Below are 18,563 nucleotides of genomic sequence, written 5' to 3'. Positions count from 1 at the left end.
CTTAAAATGTGCTCCACTGACAGAGCCAGAAGTCATCTCATCACTGGCATGTGGCTCATGTTTAGTTCAGACACTACTTTTAATGTAGCCTAAAACTGCATTACTGTTAATGGTAACAGTATTGCCTCTTTAGCTCAAAGGCTGTGTGAATAGCCTTTTCCCCTAACTGCCATCAAACCAGATTTTTCCTCTCATCTCTCATCTCCTGGTGTCATTGAGTTTTTGGAGCCTAAAAGCAAGGTTTTTTACTGATCCTTTTTCAACTTTGTTGGGTCAGCTTTAGACCATTGTTTCAGCCTGTTCATCTCATCAAATCTTCATTGTACCATCAGCACACAGACTTGCCCTCCTTCCTCTGCTCTGTCATCCACAAATTAATAACCTTCATAATCCAAATCATTGACAGAGTGTGACCAGCAAAACGTCCAGTGTGCCAGGAAGACCCTGGGTGCAGCTTCTCAACCCAGTGATGCCCACATTTCTTCATCTTGCCCGCCAGTCATAGGAACAGGTTAAGCCTTGCCAAATCCAATCACATTACACCTGTAGCATCTCATGGCCCACCCTGAGCATTTCTACAGATGCTCCCTAAAACCTCATGCAGCTTGAACATTTCTGTGACTGCCTGGCATGGTGGTACACACCTGTAGTCCTGGTTACTCAGGAGGCTGAGGCAGGAGGATCACTTGAGCCCAGGAGTTCGAGACCAGCCTAAGCAACATAGTGAGACTCTGTCTTTAAGAAAATAATCTGCCAGGCGCGGTGGCTCAAGCCTGTAATCCCAGCACTTTGGGAGGCCAAGGCGGGTGGATCACGAGGTCAAGAGATTGAGACCATCCTGGTCAAAATGGTGAAACCCCGTCTCTACTAAAGATACAAAAAATAAGCTGGGCATGTGGCGCATGCCTGTAATCCCAGCTACTTGGGAGGCTGAGGCAGGAGAATTGCCTGAACCCAGGAGGCGGAGGTTGCAGTGAGCCGAGATTGCGCCATTGCACTCCAGCCTGGGTAACAAGAGCAAAACTCCGTCTCAAAAAAAAAAAAAAAGGAAGAAAGAAAGAAAACAAGTAGAAGATAAAATGGCATCTACTTGGGACAGGAGATTAAATGAGAATGATCTATATCATCACTGGCATATAGAAAGCCCTCAATAAACTTTTTATTTATCCAGATCAGTATTCTGTCATTGATGATGCAGACAAAAGACTGATTGTAGGAGGATATGTTTGTCTTCTTAAAGTTGCCCTTAAGGTATCTGCTGTGTTTCAATTATCTATCATTTATCTTTTCAGCCTGGACCTTCTGTTAGGATATTGCATATCACTTTACATAATTTTATTATTTTTAATTTGCCTTTTTCAAAAACTGTCCCTTTCCTTCAGTTTTCAAAAACCAGGATTTGGAGAACAAAATACTGGTCACTATTGTTGTTAGCTTCAGAGCCTTTCACTTGCATACTCCCTGCCCTTCTTTTGACCAGAGCTCATGCGCCTCTCCCGCCTCACTATCCCTCCCCTGAAGGTCAGGGACTAGGGTCACAAAGCCCAAATAGGTCAAGAAGGGAAAACAAGGAGACCTTTTGTGATCTGCCCCATGTCTACCTTAGAAGAGGGGCTGCTGTCATCTCCTACCCAGCGTTTCCACTGGGATCACTAGAGTGGAAACGGATCAAAATAGCTAATGACGATCTCAATGGAGATCCTCATCCTTGCCTCTCCCCTGAGCTCTGTGCCATTATTTATTTATTTATTTATTTTGAGACAGATTCTCACTCTGTCACCCAGACTGGAGTTCAGTGACACAATCTTGGCTCACTCCACTGCAACCACCGCCTCCCAAGTTCAAGTGATTCTCCTGCCTCAGCCTCCCAAGTAGCTGGGACTACAGGCACGTGCTACCAAGCCTGGCTAATTTTTGTAGAGAGGGGATTTTGCCATGTTGACCAGGCTGGTATCGAATTCCTGGCCTCAAGTGATCTGCCTGCCTTGGCCTCCAAAAGTGTGGGATTACAGGCCTGAGCCACTGCACCCAGCCCTGCTCCACTATTCTGACGGTCCTATGGCTGTCCCCACCTAGATGTCCCCAAAACACTCCTGCAATTAAGCATGTGCTCATAGCCTTCCAGCTCTCCACCCAACCCCACCATACCCCTGGCCTTGGGACAGCCCTTGTTCCATTTGCCACACTTCAGGTTTACTCTCAGCCTGCTCCCCTTCCTCACCCTCAATCCTATTGGCCTGGAGTCCTGTCAGTGATACCTCCTAAGTATCCATTGCCTCTCTTCAAACCTTCATCATCCTTACATGATTATTGTAACAGCCTCACACTGACCTTCCTCTGCATGTCACTCCTCCACTTTAACCTTCCACTATGCCAAAGGAATGCTCTTTTCCTGCTGAAAATCCTTCATGGCACCCCCTTGCCCTTTGGACAAAGTCAGCTCCTTGATAGGTTCCACAGCACTGGGATCTTCCTCTCTGCATGGAGGCTCCCGCCTGGCCTGCTAGCTCCTTGCTGGTTACCAAATGCCCACTGGGGGCTGGCCCACGCTCATCATCTCTCAGGAAAACCCTTTCTCACCAGCCAGCCAGCTTCATTTCCTCAGGAAGCCTTTCTGGGCCACTCCCACAGACAGAGCTGGCTCTCCAGCCTCCTCGATTGCTTGGCAAACCTCTCTGATCATGTAATGTTCATTATAAAACTACTTTACATTTATTAAGAGCTCTGCTGAGTGCCAGGTACTGTGCCTCACACACATTCTCTCTTAATCCTCACAGCTACCCTAAGAGGTACCTGAGCTCTTGTACTGATAAGGAAACTGAGATGGGACATGATGTAACTTCACCAAAGGTCATAGAGCCAGGAAGCAGAAAAGCCTTGAACCCAAGCCCGAACACTTAATCACAGAGCATCAGCCTCTCGGTGGGATGAGGGCTGTTATGTCACCTCTCACCTTGCTTCCTGACGACTGATCTGCTTGTCTCTCTCCCTTGGGCCATGAGCTCCTTGAGAGCAGAGACTGGGTCTGGCTCATGTTTGTCCCTGTCCCCCTGGCACAGTGCCTGGCACATGGGCAGACTTTCATCTTGCTTGCTTCCTAAACTAGTTTATGCATGAGCCCCTCAGGGGAATGCACAGGGACCCTTCCTGAGTCTGTGCTTTGCCTCTGCCTGCAAACATTGTGACCCTCACCTCAAACCCTGTCCAAATTTTCCCCGAAAATATCATATTCTATCAATCACTGACTCAGTTCTCCAAGCAACCCCTTGAACCTTCTAGGTTTCCATTCTGCCAAGTGCTGTTGTTTCTGTTGTCTTTTGCCTCAATCCCTGCCTTGTGTAACCAGCAGGTAAAAACTGGATATGGGGTGATCCTACTCCCGGGGTACAGCCTACTCTACAGCCCACACCACCAGGAGGACCCTAGTTGAAAAGTATGTACACAGGCTCTGTAGGAGAGACCCCCTAACCTAGAACTCATTCTGACCATTCCTCCCAGGGTGCCCGGAGTGGATGGTTGGAGGAAATCCATAAAGATGCCTCTCCATTGCTGAGCGTGACACCACACATGCCCCTGAAGGCGTGCTCCCCATGGAAACCTGCCCCATCTGCTTTCAGCCTCCTATTTCAGCCTCACCACACCCCGCCCCCACCTTTTTTTTTTTCTGTTATCCAAAGCAAGACTTCCAAGTTTGAGCTGAAGGTGGTGCAGGCAGGGTAGGTGGAATTGCTCCTGACTTTGTAGCTCTGGGACTAGGCTTCCCAACCTGGCCCAAGGATCCCCAAACCCAGCAGGATTACTGACTGCCAAAGCAAGCCACACTGGAGGCTCTCCTTCTGTTATAAATTCAAGCCACGTAGGCAGGGCATGGTGACTCATACCTGTAATCCTAGCACTTTGGGAGGCTGATGCGGGAAGATGGCTTGAGGCCAGGAGTTCAAGACCAGCTTGGGCACTATAGTGAGACCCTGTCTCTACAAAAATAATTTTTTTAAGACAGATTCTTGCTCTATGGCCCAGGCTATAGTGCAGTGGTGTGATCTCAGCACTGCAACATCCACTTCTCTGGTTCAAGTGACTCTCCTGCCTCAGCCTCCCAAGTAGCTGAGATTACAGGCATGCATCAGCATGCCCAACTAATTTTTATATTTTTTAGTAGAGATAGGGTTTCACCATGTTGGCCAGGTTGGCCTTGAACCCTTGACCTCAGGTGACCTGCCTGCCTCGGCCTCCCAGAGTGCTGGCATCACAGGCATGAGCCACCACACCCAGCCAAGAATTTTTCAAAATAAATAAATTCAAGCCATGGCTTAAAAGAGACCCTCAGCTGAATAGAGACATTTGACCAAAATCATTGTTTTGACTCAGTTGGAGGAAAGGAGTCTTGCCTAAGGACTGTCCAGCTCCTCACAGAACACTTTAGTCCTAGGAAGCATCAGTTGAGTGGGGTTGCCATTTATTTCACTTTATTTCTGCCAGTCACCTTGGGAGCCTGAACTTTGATCTGGGTGGGAGTCAGAAGGCACAGGCCAGGGTTCAAGCCCTTGTCAGAATAAAATGTCCTCCCTCGGCTCAAAGAAGAGGCCTGAACTGCTTTGCCATTAACCTAATGTCTGTCTCGGCACCCCTATTCCACGATGGTCCCTTCTCTACCCCCTCACCCCCCACCCCCGTCTCATCACCTTTCCTGACCACCGCTGTCCTGCCATGCAGCCACAGCTATGACCCAGAGGACAGGCAGGCGTTGCTTCCCTTCAGCTACTATCTTGTAACTCCCTCTTAATTTACAATCTGTTTTCCGTTTCAGATGTTTGGAAAGAAAATGCCTTAGTCAGCAGTCCTGGAAAGCCTCATTTTCAGTGAAATCTGGACACTTCGTTCCCACCCCAGGTTTTTGTTTTGTTTTGGTTTTTGGTTTTGTGGCTGGAACCTAACATCTGTGAGGCAGACAGGACCACATGGGCTCTGTGTCACCAGACACCTGTTGAAAGGATGCACTCAGGGGTAGAAAATCTGGGCAGAGCCCACCGGCAGCAGCTGGTATTTATCTACTATCAGCCTCCACTGACAAGGAAATGGATGGACAACCCAGCACTAACAGAAGAGCAAAGAGAAGAAAAGATGATGGGTCCAAGCTGCAAATCCTCATGGGGACCTGCTGGGAATCCCTTTCCCTACTGACTGATGAGAAAGCCAAAAGTGCTTGAAGAAGACCGTCAGGTTTTCCCCGCCGAAGAGTGCCTGCCACCACAGTATACACTCCACAGGGCTGACGCTGGGGAGATGGTCTCCATCACACCTGGAAATGGAGACACCTGTCAGTCTGCCTGAGTTTTCATGGTCTTGTGTGCTTCCGAAGGGTTGTGAAAGAAAGAGCATGCGCCATTATTTTAATCATTTCAACATGGGGCTTGGTTAAAACAAAACTCATGACCAGAGCTGTGTGTTGTCCATGAGGCAGCCCTGGGGCCCCACCAGCTACCTCATCGCCTAGGCCACTGTCCTCAAACATGCACCAGCCCCAGGACGTGAGGAATCCTTAGCCCTCGAGAGCCACAGAAGAGGCTGCCTGTGCATCGCTCCTGGAAAAGAGCAAGTGGCAGCCAGAGCTCAATGTGGGCACTGCCACTTCTGTTGTGAGACCATGGACCAGTATGTAAAGCGTGGCTAGGAATTAAAGTAAAAAATACCAAAACAGCCTACTTAGGGGAGTTAGAGATAACTCACTGTCTTCATCTGTTTGGGCTATTAACACAAAATACATTAGACTGGGTGATTTATAAACAACAGAAATGTGTTGCTTACAGTTCTGGAAGCTGCAAAGTCCGAGATCAAGGTGCCAGCAGGCTCCACGCCTGGGAAGGTACACTCTCCGCTTTACAGATGCTTCCTGCCGCATCCTCACCTGGAGGAAGGGGCTAACAGGCGCCCAGGCCTCTTTTATAGGAGCACTAATCTCACTCCCAAGGGCTCTGCCCTCATGACCTAACGCCTACCAGATGCCCTAACTCACCACCACACTGGGGGTTTGGTTTCAACATATAAATTTTGAGGGAGACACAAATATTCAGACCCTCAACCCTTAGCGTAAGAATCTCCATAGGGCATAACAGCAACATCAACCACCACTTAGCAGGACACTTGGAAAAAGTAAGTGCTCAATAAATGATAGGCGTTGCTGTTTAGGGCACCAACATCTTAGTGAGTATCTACAATGTTTGCCTGGGTTGGGAGCTTTTTGGGGAGTAAGGGTATTTAAGATGCAGCACCTGATTCAATGAAATAATGACAGACCACCAGGTCAGCTGTTCATGATCAAACAACCTACTCTTGATGTAATGATGAGGCTACAGAAGGAAGCAAGCTCCAAGAGAGGGCCCCGTCAGGAATCAGCCTGGGTGGATGGCCATGTGGTCCAGAATCACCCAAGTAGACCTCAGAGATCTCTCACAGGCATGTCCATAAAAGGTGACCCTTGGCGACCTGCCCACATTTTTAATTGTCTTAGGGTGGGCCCATGTTTTTAATTGTCTTGCGGTGGCCTGGAAGGTGGACGGGATGTGATCTATGTGCAGAGAGAGTGATCAGCTAGGGCCCATCCTGGAAAGTAAATCCCAACAAAGACTATCCATCCATCCATTCATTCAACTTCTATTAAGCACCTACTATGTGCCAGGTGCTTGTGTGTTCCATCCCAAACACACAGAAAGTGTTCACCCTTGGGTTTGTCAAGCATCTGGTGCCCAGCCAAGCCCAGGAAGATGAGTGGTGTCTCTAAGGGTAGCTCATCTTCCTCCCTCAAGCCATCCCTAACCTCAAATGTCTTATAATTTATTTACTTATTTATTTTGCTGAAAATTTTTAGAATAAATTACAGACATTCTCTCATGTCACCCCCACACACCAACACCATATCCAAAATAAAGGGATGATTTTCCATATCTGACCTCAACACTGTTATCACACCTAAGAAAGTTAAAAATAATGTCTGACTCCCATTTGAAATGAAGTCATTTGAATCCCCCAAAATGTCCCTGAAATGTCTTTTCTAGCCTGCCTGTTCAAACGAGGGGCTGTGCTGCTCAGCGAAAATGCATCTCACTTGGTTGTATGTTTCTTTTCATCTAGAACAGTTCTCCCATCCTTTTTCTTTTTCTTTATCATTTCAACTTTTATTTTAGATTCAGTGGGTACATGTGCAGATTTGTTACCTGGATATATTGTGTAATGCTGAGGTTTGGGGTATGAATGATCTTGTCACCCAGGTACTGAACACAGTACCCAATCGTTAGTTTTTCAACCATTCCCCTTCTCTCTCCCTCTCCTCTCTAGTAGTCTCTTGTATCTATTGTTGCCATCTTTTTCTTTTTGAGACAGAGTCTTGCTCTGCCGCACAGGCTGAAGTGCAGTGGCATAATCTCAGCCCACTACAACCTCCGCCTCCCAGGTTCAAGTGATTCCTCTGCCTCAGCCTCCGAAGTAGCTGGGACTACAGGTGCATGCCACCATACCCGGCTAATTTTTGTATTTTCAGTAGAGATGGGGTTTCACCATATTGGTTAGGCTGGTCTTGAACTCCTGACCTTGTGATCTGCCTGCCTCAGCCTCCCAAAGTGCTGAAATTATAGGCATGAGCCACCGTGCCTGGCCTATTGTTGCCATCTTTACGTATGTCCATGAGTACCCAATGTTTAGCTCCCACTACGTGAGAACATGCAATATTTGGTTTTCTGCCTCACATTAATTTGCTTAGGATTATGGCTTCTAGCTGCACCTAGATTGCTGCAAAGGACATGATTTCATTCTTTCTTATGGATTCACTTTTATTTTTCATTACATGGATTTTTTTGAAGAGATCAGGCCAGTTGTCTTGTAGAATGTCCCACATTCTGGACTTACCTGATTGTCTCCTTCTAGTAGCATTTAGCTTGTCCCTCTATCTCCTATACTTCCTCTCATGGTATCCACAAGCATGGAGGTCCTCAACAACTCATTATCCAGAAACCCCCAGCAGTGGGAACTGACCCTGTGGGTCATCACTCCTGTTGGGCTATCCCAGCCCCGTCAGGAGTGGTCACCTGGTGTCTGGTCATGCTTCTTCATAGGGGCCTTCCTCAGACCTCTGCTCAGCTCCCTCCCTCTCTGCTTCAGCCTCTGCTAGAAGAATCCTTTCCTCACCACTCACTGAAAGAGTACCCCCTAACCTTCTCTAGACCCCCGCCTGCTGTATTTTTCTTCTTAGCACACAATATCATCCAAGATATATTTACTGTTTATTTTGTGTTCTCTGTCTCTCCTGCAAAGACTGTAAACATCATGGGACAGGGACTGTTGTTGCCACAATCACTACTGTACCCCCAGTGCCTAGAACAGCTTCCTATACAAGGAATGCACCTTAGAAACCTTGAATGCATGAATGTATGAATGAATGGGCCCTATGGCAAATAACCCAATTCTCAGCACATCATCGACCCCCAGTAATAATGTTTGAGGTTATTATCTTCCCAGAAACACATACAAAATTCTGAAACTACACTTAACATTAAGGGAGGAAAAAAACACATTATCTGTGAACAGCAACAAAGTCTCTCTGTGCAAGTTTTCTGGTCTTCCAGCCCTCAGGCCGACCCCGCCCTCTCCGCCAGACTTTGGGCAACTCCTGGATCACTCAACCCAGGGTTAATCCAGGGCTGCTTGGCCATAAATACCATTTAGTCTCACTCAGCAAATATGAACCCTATGAATTATAGCACTTGGCTTGGAGGATGATTTCTGTTGTCTGATTTTTTTCTAAGTCGAGTCTACTTTTTTCCTCCTTTTTCTTTCTTAGCCTTCAAATGCTGAACAGGTTCTGCACTCAGTGTTTGGAGCTGGCACTGAACCAGAGCGCCCAGGGAGAGGAATCCAGAAGAGTCCTCGGAGCCGGGGTGGAAGCCAGGGTACAACCCACCATGAGCAAAGGAGCAGGGCTAGCTTCTGTTTTGTTGGGGTCAAACCAACAAATGAGACACGGCACAGTGCACCATCTAAAATGCAGCTTCTCATCCTGCTCGCAGAGAGCCCAGGGGCCCCCCGAAACAGTGTGCAACATATTGTTAATGTTTGCTTCCAAGCACCGTTCTGGAGACAGGGTCTGTAGCTTTCATCAGTTTCCTAAGGGAGTTTGTGACATCCTCACTCCACCCCTCAAAAAGAAGGGTAAGGAAACCCAGTGTCTGGCAGCTTTTCGGATACAGGATCAAAACTGTGTGAAACTCCTGCTGTGCCTGCACCTCACCCAGGAGCTCAGACTAATTCAGGAGATAAGGCCTGATTGAAGGAGGCAGCTTTGGGTTTTGTTTTGTTTTCTTTTGTTGAGTTATCATTTCTTGAGAGCTTCATGTAAGCACCGCACAATAGTAAGCTCTGTAACAACAGCAGTAACAGCTCGCTCTCAATCCAGCACTTAGTGCCAGGCACTGATCAAGGTGTTTTCTGGATATTTGCTCATTGAATCTCCTAAGAGTCCTATGAAATAGGTGCCATTATTCTCATCTCACTTTACAGATGATAAAACTGAGGCACAGAAAAGTAACTTGCCCCAAAACGGATGGCAGGACAGATCTGAACCCAGAGGGTCTGGTTCCAGGTCCATGTGCCTACAGGACCTCTCAAGCTCTGTTATTTCATTGGAACCTACAACTACCCCCAAAGTATGTACTCGTATTTTCTCCATTCTACAGGTGATAACACTGAGGTTGGACAACCTGCCCAAGGTCACCTCATGCTTTATACACCTCTCCCTGTGAGACTGAAAACCAGAGGGCAGTCAAAGGAATTCAGCTCCGGGGAGTCACTCCAGGAAGGGGAGGCAGGGGAAGAGTCAAGCAGGGGCGTGGGACTGGGAGGCCAGGAAGCTCAGATGTGTGTGCCTGAAAAACTGTTCCCTGAGTGCTGGGGAGCAGCTAAGCCTCCTCCCAGAGCCCTCAGCCTAGGAGAGGTGGCTCACAGTCCCACAGGTGGAGAAGGAGCCCCAGGCTCCAGGTTAACACTCTCTCTGTTCTGAATCAAAGTCACAGGGGCCACCCAAGGAGTGCCTTCTATGGTAGAGGCCGATTAACAGGGCAGCCTCCCAGCAGCCCCCACTCCAACCCTGCTCCCTGGGACAGCTGTCCTGCTGTCATTGACCGGTCCCTATTTACAGTTCAGTGGCAGAGGCCTCTGACTCAGGGACGGAGGGAATCCCCATGGTGCCAGGCCTCAAGCCACGTGGAGAGTGGCTCATTAAGAGCCACACCACAGCGATTACCTCCAGAGAGGTGGCGTGGGAGCAGGTTCCTTGGAAGCTCTGTTTCTGTTTCTAAAGATCGCCAAAGTGTTGTGTCCTGAGTCATAATGAATTGCCTTCCCTACTCACATGCACGACCTGTACCACCACCCACAAAGGCCTTGGACACGTCTGTGGAACCGGTCAAGTCAGCCATCTGGTCCCAGCTCTCCAACTGACTGGCAGGTGGGTGTCAGCCAAGGAACTGTATGGATTCATCAGTGCCAGAGGGTGAGGACCTTTGTATCTTGTAGCCATTACCAGAAAGCAGACCCTCCACTAGGCCTTTCTCAAACATTCTGTGTGGTTTGCATACTCGTCCACTGCACCAGGTAGCGTTTCTTCTCTTTATGACTCCTGGGACTGTCCGCCTGCCTCCAGTTCCCAAAACCCTGTGGGTGTGGAAGCTGTGAGAGAACACGGCCCAGCCCCAGGGCTCTGCTGATTGGTTCAGAAGTGGACCTCTGGCGCAGGCCCCTCCAGCCACAGCATCCTAACTTCGTGGCCACAATTGCTTGGTGAGGGCCTCAGTCTTTAACTAGAAATTTGGAGAAAACTTCCAGTAAGACTTTCTTTTTTTTTTTTGAGACGGAGTTTCGCTCTCCTTACCCAGGCTGGAGTGCAATGGCTCAATCTCGGCTCCCCGCAACCTCCGCTTCCTGGGTTCAGGCAATTCTCCTGCCTCAGCCTCCTGAGTAATCCTCCTGGGATTACAGGCACACGCCACTATGCCCAGCTAATTTTTTGTATTTTTAGTAGAGACGGGGTTTCCCTATGCTGACCAGGATGGTCTCGATCTCTTGACCTCGTGATCCACCCACCTCGGCCTCCCAAAGTGCTGAGATTATGGACCTATGTCTTTAAACTACTTAGAGGGGCACTTCTGCCACTTGCAACCAGCCTGTCGTGTATACTTCTCTGAAGTATGGACATTTTGCAGGAGCTCCCCTTTCTGCAGAAGGACACACGTGGGGGCGGGGGGCGGGGGGGACATGAAGGCCTTTGGGTTAATGTGTTGGAAGCTGCTGCCAAATTTGCAAACGAAAACATCTTTGAACTCATTGACTCAAGTAAATGTATAGGAAAGTGGATTTAAGTTGAATGTCATCTGCATATAGTCTTGGAAGCACATGTGTATGACCCCAAAGGTAAAGGCTACTAGACGTTCTGCACAGGAGCTCAAGGCCTGGTGGTAGTCACTTCCCTTGGCAGGGCTTCCTGGGGTTCAGCAGCCTCACCTGACGTGTGACACAGGGGCAGAGCCAAGCAAAGCTTCAGCCTCCCGTGTGAGGTGCAGCCACTGCTACCTCCTGCCTAGCTGGATTTTCCAGTCCTGCCTGCACGTTCCTTCCTGTTCCTTCCTCATCCTCTGGCAAACAGATTTCTGCAAACTCAGGCACCCAGCGAGTGGGGGATTCCCATGGGGGCCTTCTGTGGTATAGGCTCTTGGGGCTCTGCCAGCCTGCTCTTAGAGGCCAGGACGGGGGGGGCTAGGCTAGCAAAGGTATCCTCTATGCCCCCATCTCTTGCCTCCTGTCTTCCTTTCCTCCACTCACCTCCAGGCAGTAAAGCCTCCCTTTACCCCCAGGTCTCCTCCCTGAACCAGACTGCATTCCACCCTCTGCTATTTACACCTTCCAGTTTAGTTGGAGCTAGAAGGAGCCTCAGAAACCATCCCCATGCAAACCAGTTGCTTTCCAGAAGGATAAACTGAAGCCAGGGAGGTGAAGTGAGCTGTTAAAGGTCACCAGCTGTGAGGAGCTGCGCTGGAGATAGAACGTGGATGGCTAAGCCAGACGTGGTGGTGCACACCTGCAGTCCTGGATGCTGGAAAGGCTGTGTCGGGAGGATCGCTTGACCCCGGAGTTCGAATCCAGCCTGAGCAAGGGGCGCGATCTCCCTCTCTTAAAAAAAGGAAGAAAAGGACCAGGCGCGGTGGCTCACGCCTGTAATCCCAGCACTTTAGGAGGCCAAGGCGGGCTGATCACTTGAGGTCAGGAGTTTGAAACCAGCCTGCCCGACGTGGTGAAACTCTACCAAAAATACAAAATTAGCCGGGCGTGGTGGCGGGCACTACTCGGGAGGCTGAGGCAAGAGAATCACTTGAATCCGGAAGGCAGAGGTTGCAGTGGGCCGAGATCATGCCACTGCACTCCAGCCTGGGTGACAGAGCGAGACTCAAGGAAGAAGGAGAGCCAGTGGCCAGCGCGCTGAGTATGCGTGGGGAGGACTGGAGTGTGCGTTTGAAGCCTTCTGTCTCCTGCACAGGAGCGCCCAGGGCCCGGGTGATAGGAAGCCAGGGGAGAGGAGGAGTTGGAGAGACAGGGACTCCGTCCGCCTGGACACTCGGGTGCAAAGGCATGAGAGGCCTCAGCGGGACGTCCCTCCTGGCGCCTCTGCCCCGGAGCGGCGGGCTCCTGGCCTCCTGGGACGCACGAGGACTGGAAAGCCGAGGGGGCGCCCGGCCGGCTCTGGACGCTGGGCCGGAGATGCGGGGATGCGAGGATGTAGGGATGCGGCGATGCGGGGATGCTGCAGGCCGGGGCCGCCGGCGCTCCGCGGGGCGGGAGGAAGCTCCTCTCCCTCTCCAGAGGCCACCCGCGCTGCTGCCCCGGCAGCCTCCCAGGCGCCCTCTCCGCACTACACTCTTGGCTGCTCCCTCCAGGCCACGCGAGCCGGCCCCAGCGGCTGCACCCAAGCCTGGAAGCCTGAGGGCGGCGTTGCCTTCCCGCGCCGCGCCGCGCAGCCGCCCGCCTGCCCGCCCGGGGGCGCCCCAGCTTCTGGCCTCTGGCAGCTTCCGTGTCGCGCTCCTCAGGCTTGGCGGCCCCGCCCGGCCTCCTCGGCGCCCCTCGCCCCCTCCGCCAGGCTCTCGCCCCCGCTTCCACCTCGGGATCTGAGCCCTGGCCGTCTCCCCGCGGCGTGGTGCCTGGCGGTTACTCCCTGTGACCTACTGGGCCCAGTCCTGGGGCCAAGGGCCTCATCCCCGGGGACCTCGGTAGAAAAATATGCGGCCTCTGTAGCCACTCCAAACTTTCTGGAATAGAACCCCGCATCAGCAGGCTGGGTGTCCTGGATCTCCAGGCGGTTCTCACACTGCGGAAGCTTGAAAACCAACGCTCTGGAGCCCAGACCCTGCCTCGAGAGCGGGAGGGTAGACTGAGCCCCTCGAGGACAGCGACCCTGTCTTTGTTCCCTCAAATAGCAGGGTGTCCTGCTGATTATTGACTGGTGAGGCAGGGAAAATGGTTCATACAGGCAGCCCTGAGGTTCTTTCATACAAATGGTCTTTCCTGGATGCTGACCAGGAGTGACTTGGAGATTGACACCAATTTCCTCAAAGGATTGATCCACTTAGCATCTGTTTAGATTACGTCCCAAGTTGTCGACAATGGAGCTGGGAAAGCACTTTGACCCCCTATTGTCAATGGTCTCTGAGGGGCTTGCAGCACCTGGCTCACAATATCCAGCCTTCTGCTAGGAACTTGGACCTTTGCTTCGTGGATGTCATTTATAGGCTCAGTGAAAATCGACTTCCTTTCCTATTCCACCTAGAAAAATGTGGAATAATTCAAAAGAGTGAGCCTAACTTTTTGTCTTTTTTCCAGAATATTTTTACATAATATTTACAATAAAATTTAACACATGCATAACTCTGTAATGTGTCCCATCCCCTGAGACTCAAGTCTCTGCTGTTAATCTAGTGACAGGGTAGGTTAAGGCCATGGTTGTTGAGGACTGCTGACTTACTGCGCAATGTTGCCCACCAGAAGCCCATTTTGCAGCCAACAGCCTTTGAACCACCCTGCCCTTGACTCAAGGGGATGATTCTGATGGTACAGATCAGAGTGAGGGGGAGATTCGGGGTAGGCTGGCCAGGTCTCTCAAGTCCCATCTTCCAGGTGACCTTCTCACCTGCTTCTGAGACCCTCAAGTCCCATCTTCTGGGAGGGGGGACTCAAGTCCCATCTTCTGTGACCCTCTCACCTGCTTCACGTATCTTTGTGGTAGGAGGTTGGGAGCAGGGGGTTAAGGATGAGAGGAGGGCCCTAGAAGATGTGGCTTTCTGGCTGGTCTGGTTGGGTAGGATGGGAGAGGGTTTGATAAAGCAGGGGTTTGTTCAGGGCCAATTGTGCTGTTAAGAGCCTGGACATATGCCTTCTCTTTATCCCAGCAATTCTACTTCAGTAATTTCTCCCATGAGAACAATCAGAGAGTCCTTAAATGACCAACAATAGTCAGGGTACAGTGGCTTATACCTGTGATCCCAGCACTTTGGGATACTGAGGCAAATGGATCACCTGAGGTCAGGAGTTTGAGACCAGCCTGGCCAGCATGGGAAACCCTGTCTCTACCCCAAATACAAAAAATTAGCTGGGTGTAGTGGTGGTGGTTGCCTGTAATCCCAGCTACTTGTGAGGCTGAGGCAGGAGAATCACTTGAACCCAGGAGGTGGAGGTTGCAGTGAGCCCAGATCTAGCCACGGCACTCCAGCCTGGGCAACAGAGTAAGACTCTGTCTCAAAACCAAAACAAAACAAAACAAAACAAAAAATACAACAATACGGGAGCAGTTTAAGAAGAGCACCCAGTCCCGTGAGAGAACAACCTGCATCAAAAACCCCATTTTTAGGGTAGGAGCAACCACTGAATGGTCTTAAGCTGTTCCTGCATGGGCTCTTAAGCAACATGGAAATAAGGTTGATGGAAAATAAACATCCATTTCTAAAAAAAAATCCCATTTTCAAAAAAGTTCTAATGACATGGAGAATCGCCATTATATGAGGCAAAAAGCAGCACAGAAAATGGCATTGTATGATGCCTATTTTAGGCAAAATTCATATTATTTGCCTAAGGAAAAATCTATTTTTTTAAAAAGGACTGAAAGAAAATTGGTCAAAATATTAGCAATGATTTTCTTTTGGTGACAGATGCATAGGTGATATTTATTTTCTGCTTTTTTTTAATGTTTTTCATAATGAGCATGTGTTACTTTCAAATTAGAAAAATAATTTAAGAACCTGCAATGCTCTAAGCATTGTGCCAGACTCAAAGATGAAGAAGCTATGAAGACACGTTTTCTGCCTTGGAGGAACTCATCGTCAATGGAGATAAGAGGTAGTCAGAAAATCACAGTGTGGGGCAAGGTGGGACAAGTGCAGATGAGAGAGAGGGGCAGGGAGGGACAAAGGACATGCCCTGAAATCTAAGCTCCCTGGGGTCTGGCACCTAGGGGGTCAGTAGAACAGGATAGGGTCAGAGTCCCAGCTCTGCTCCCTGATGCCCTGTAGCTTTGGGCATTTTTCACTAACTAGCCCAGATTTCCCATCTGTAAAATGGGATAATGAAAGGTAATTGTGAGCAATTAATAACATAATGAATACAAAACATGGTCCCTGGCACAGAGTAAGTGCTCAATAAAAATTAAATTTACAATAGAATTTCTAAAGTCAAGACTGGGCAGGAAAGTGCAAGGGTAGCAGGGAACTGGTTAAGGTTGCTTGGGGTTCATAAGGAGAGGGTGGGAGAGAGGATAGAGGATGCCAGCCAAGGGGCACAGCTTCTGGCATAGGTGCTGCACAGTGCTGGAGGCTGGGGGACCAGATGGGTGGGGGTTTGCCTCCTGTGCCCCTGAGCAATGGAATGAGTGGAAGATGACTTGGGGATGAAAGAATAGAGAGTCGCCAGGCACGGTGGCTCATACCTCTAATCCCAGCACTTTGGGAAGCTAAGGCAGGCGGATCGCCTGAGGTCAGGAGATCAAGACCAGCCTGACCAACATGGTGAAACCCAACCTCTACTAAAAAATACAAAATTAGCCAGGCATGGTGGTGCATGCCTGTAATCCCAGCTACTTGGGAGGTTGAGGTAGGAGAATTACTTGAACCCAGGAGGAGGAGGTTGCAGTGAGCAGAGATTGTGCCATTGGACTCCAGCCTGGGCAACAAGAGTGAAACCCCATCTCAAAAGAAAAAAGAAAGGATGGAGAGTCTTCGTGAGGACTCAAAGAGAGAGTCTTCGTGAGGACCCTGACTGGAGAGGGCAAGGGCATAGAGGAACCTCCACAGAGCACCCCTAGCATTGTTCAAGCATCTACAGTGTTGCATGTCATGTGTTTTTAGTCCTCTTAGCAACCTTGAATATAAACATTACTATCTCCATTTTACAGATGCAGAAACTGCATTTTACAGACAAGGCTCAGGACCACACACTGGCACCAAGTGCACTAGGATTCAGTCATTGACCATATTCTTCCAACTTCAGGAGCAACAGCACCTGGAGGACCCGAATTTGCTGTCATCCTCCACAAGTCCTCAGCAGTCTCCAACATGGAGAGGCACTGAACCAGCCTGGGGTTTCCAGGGACCTTCCTGACTGAACATTAGAAAGACCCTTTCATTCCATCCCATCCCCCAGGTGGGACCCCACGCCCTGGGGTGGAACAGAAGTGGAGAGGAAGGCTCCTCTGCATTTTAATAGAAATGAATTCAAGTAAGTTGAGAATGTCATAAATCCCCTGAGAAGGCTAGAAGTGGTAGAGGAGTCCCTGTACCCCCAAGGATCCCTCTGATGCTGTGGCAGGTCTCAGAGCCTGGAGCATGGTTCTCCCCTGAAGGACTCAGTTCTTGGCACCCAAACTTCTCCAGTCTCTCATGAAAGGAGATGAACTGCCTCAGATCAAGTGCTAATCTTCAGCCTCAAAGTCCTTGAAAGGGCAAGATTGCTGTGTATCTGAAGATGGGTGCAGCAGAGAAGCAAATGTCCCATAAGACACCAGCTCTCTCCCCCTCCACTGAGTGCTCACACTGTCTACAGGGAAAGTCTCATTGCTTGAGAAAGCTCTTTTAATTTTTTCCAATCCACCTGGCAAAGAGCCTGACCACAGCGTCTGTCTCACCCTCCTTCCCGAAACTTTGGTCTCCTCCATGGGATTTGCAAAATTTGGGAGCGGGTGCTGTGTTGCTTTGCAGTTCTGCTTCCCATTTTTCACAAGAGAAAACTGGGTGTCAACAAAATGAGAATAGATTCTGCAATGAAAGCATTTGGAGCCAGACAGTGGGAGAAATCTAATTTATAACAGTGGTTTTCAACCACGGCTGCAAATTAGAAGCACAAGAATACTTCAAAAAATACTCATACCCAGGCCTCACCAAATATTTATCTTGAGATGGGACACTTTCTTGCCTGCTTTCCTTGTGTGTGTGGTGTGTGTGTGTGTTTTAAAAAGTCTTCCAGGTAATTCTATTATACCAGAGCTAAGAACTACTCACCTAAAATAAGACAACTGTGTTAAAAAGAATATCCAATAGAGAAATGAACAAAAGACATGAATGGGCAATTCACAAAGACAAAATAAAAATGGCTAATGGGCACATGAAATCCTATTGACCCCGATTAATAATGAAAGAAATGCTAAATAAAACAATAATGAGATAGCATTTCATGTATCAAGTTGTCAACCCTTTTTTTTCTCATGAAAGAATATTCCCAGAAATAACAACAGTGTTTGTGTGTGTTTGGGGGTGGGGCTGTGGCAAGCCTCAAACACTGTGAGAGTAAATAGCTGAAGTCTCTCCTGAGGACAGTTGGGCAACATACACCTTTAAACCCTTCAATTTCACATTAAGATTCTATAAGGATGCACTGAGATTTAGCTAGAGCTGTTAATCTTAGCAGGAACAGAAAATTGAAAATTCCTAAATATCTACCATTAGGAGATGAGTTGAATGAATTACGGTGCTGCCGTAACACAGGACGGCACACAGTCACTGAATGTGACAGTCGATAAATATGTCCTGATTTGGGAAGATGTTCAGATAAATTATTGAGTGAAAAAAGAAGCAGTTTCCAAATAATAATAGCATTTTTGCTTTTAAAAAAATGTCCTTCCATGAATTAGAAGTTTAAAAAAAAAGATTATGAAAAATATATACGTGTATGTGTCAGTACTTAGAAAAGAGCTTGCAAAAATATATGCAGGCCAGATGTGGTGGCTCATACCTGTAATCCCAAAGAGACTCGAGGGGCTAAGAAGGGAAGACTGCTTAGGGCCAGTACTTCAAGACCAGCTTGGGCAAGATAGGGAGACCCTGTCTCTATAAATTGTTTTTTTTTTTTTTTTTTTTTTAAATTAGCCAGGCATGATAGCATGCACCTGTGGTCTCAGCTACTTGGGAAGCTGAGGCAGGAAGATACTTAAGCCCAGGGGTTCAAGGTCACAGTGAGCCATGATTGTACCACTGCACTCCAGCATGTGTAAC

The sequence above is a fragment of the Callithrix jacchus genome, chromosome 14 (genome assembly GCF_049354715.1).
Source record: "Callithrix jacchus isolate 240 chromosome 14, calJac240_pri, whole genome shotgun sequence".
NCBI lineage: Eukaryota > Metazoa > Chordata > Mammalia > Primates > Cebidae > Callithrix > Callithrix jacchus.
This window is presented reverse-complemented; position numbering follows the sequence as displayed.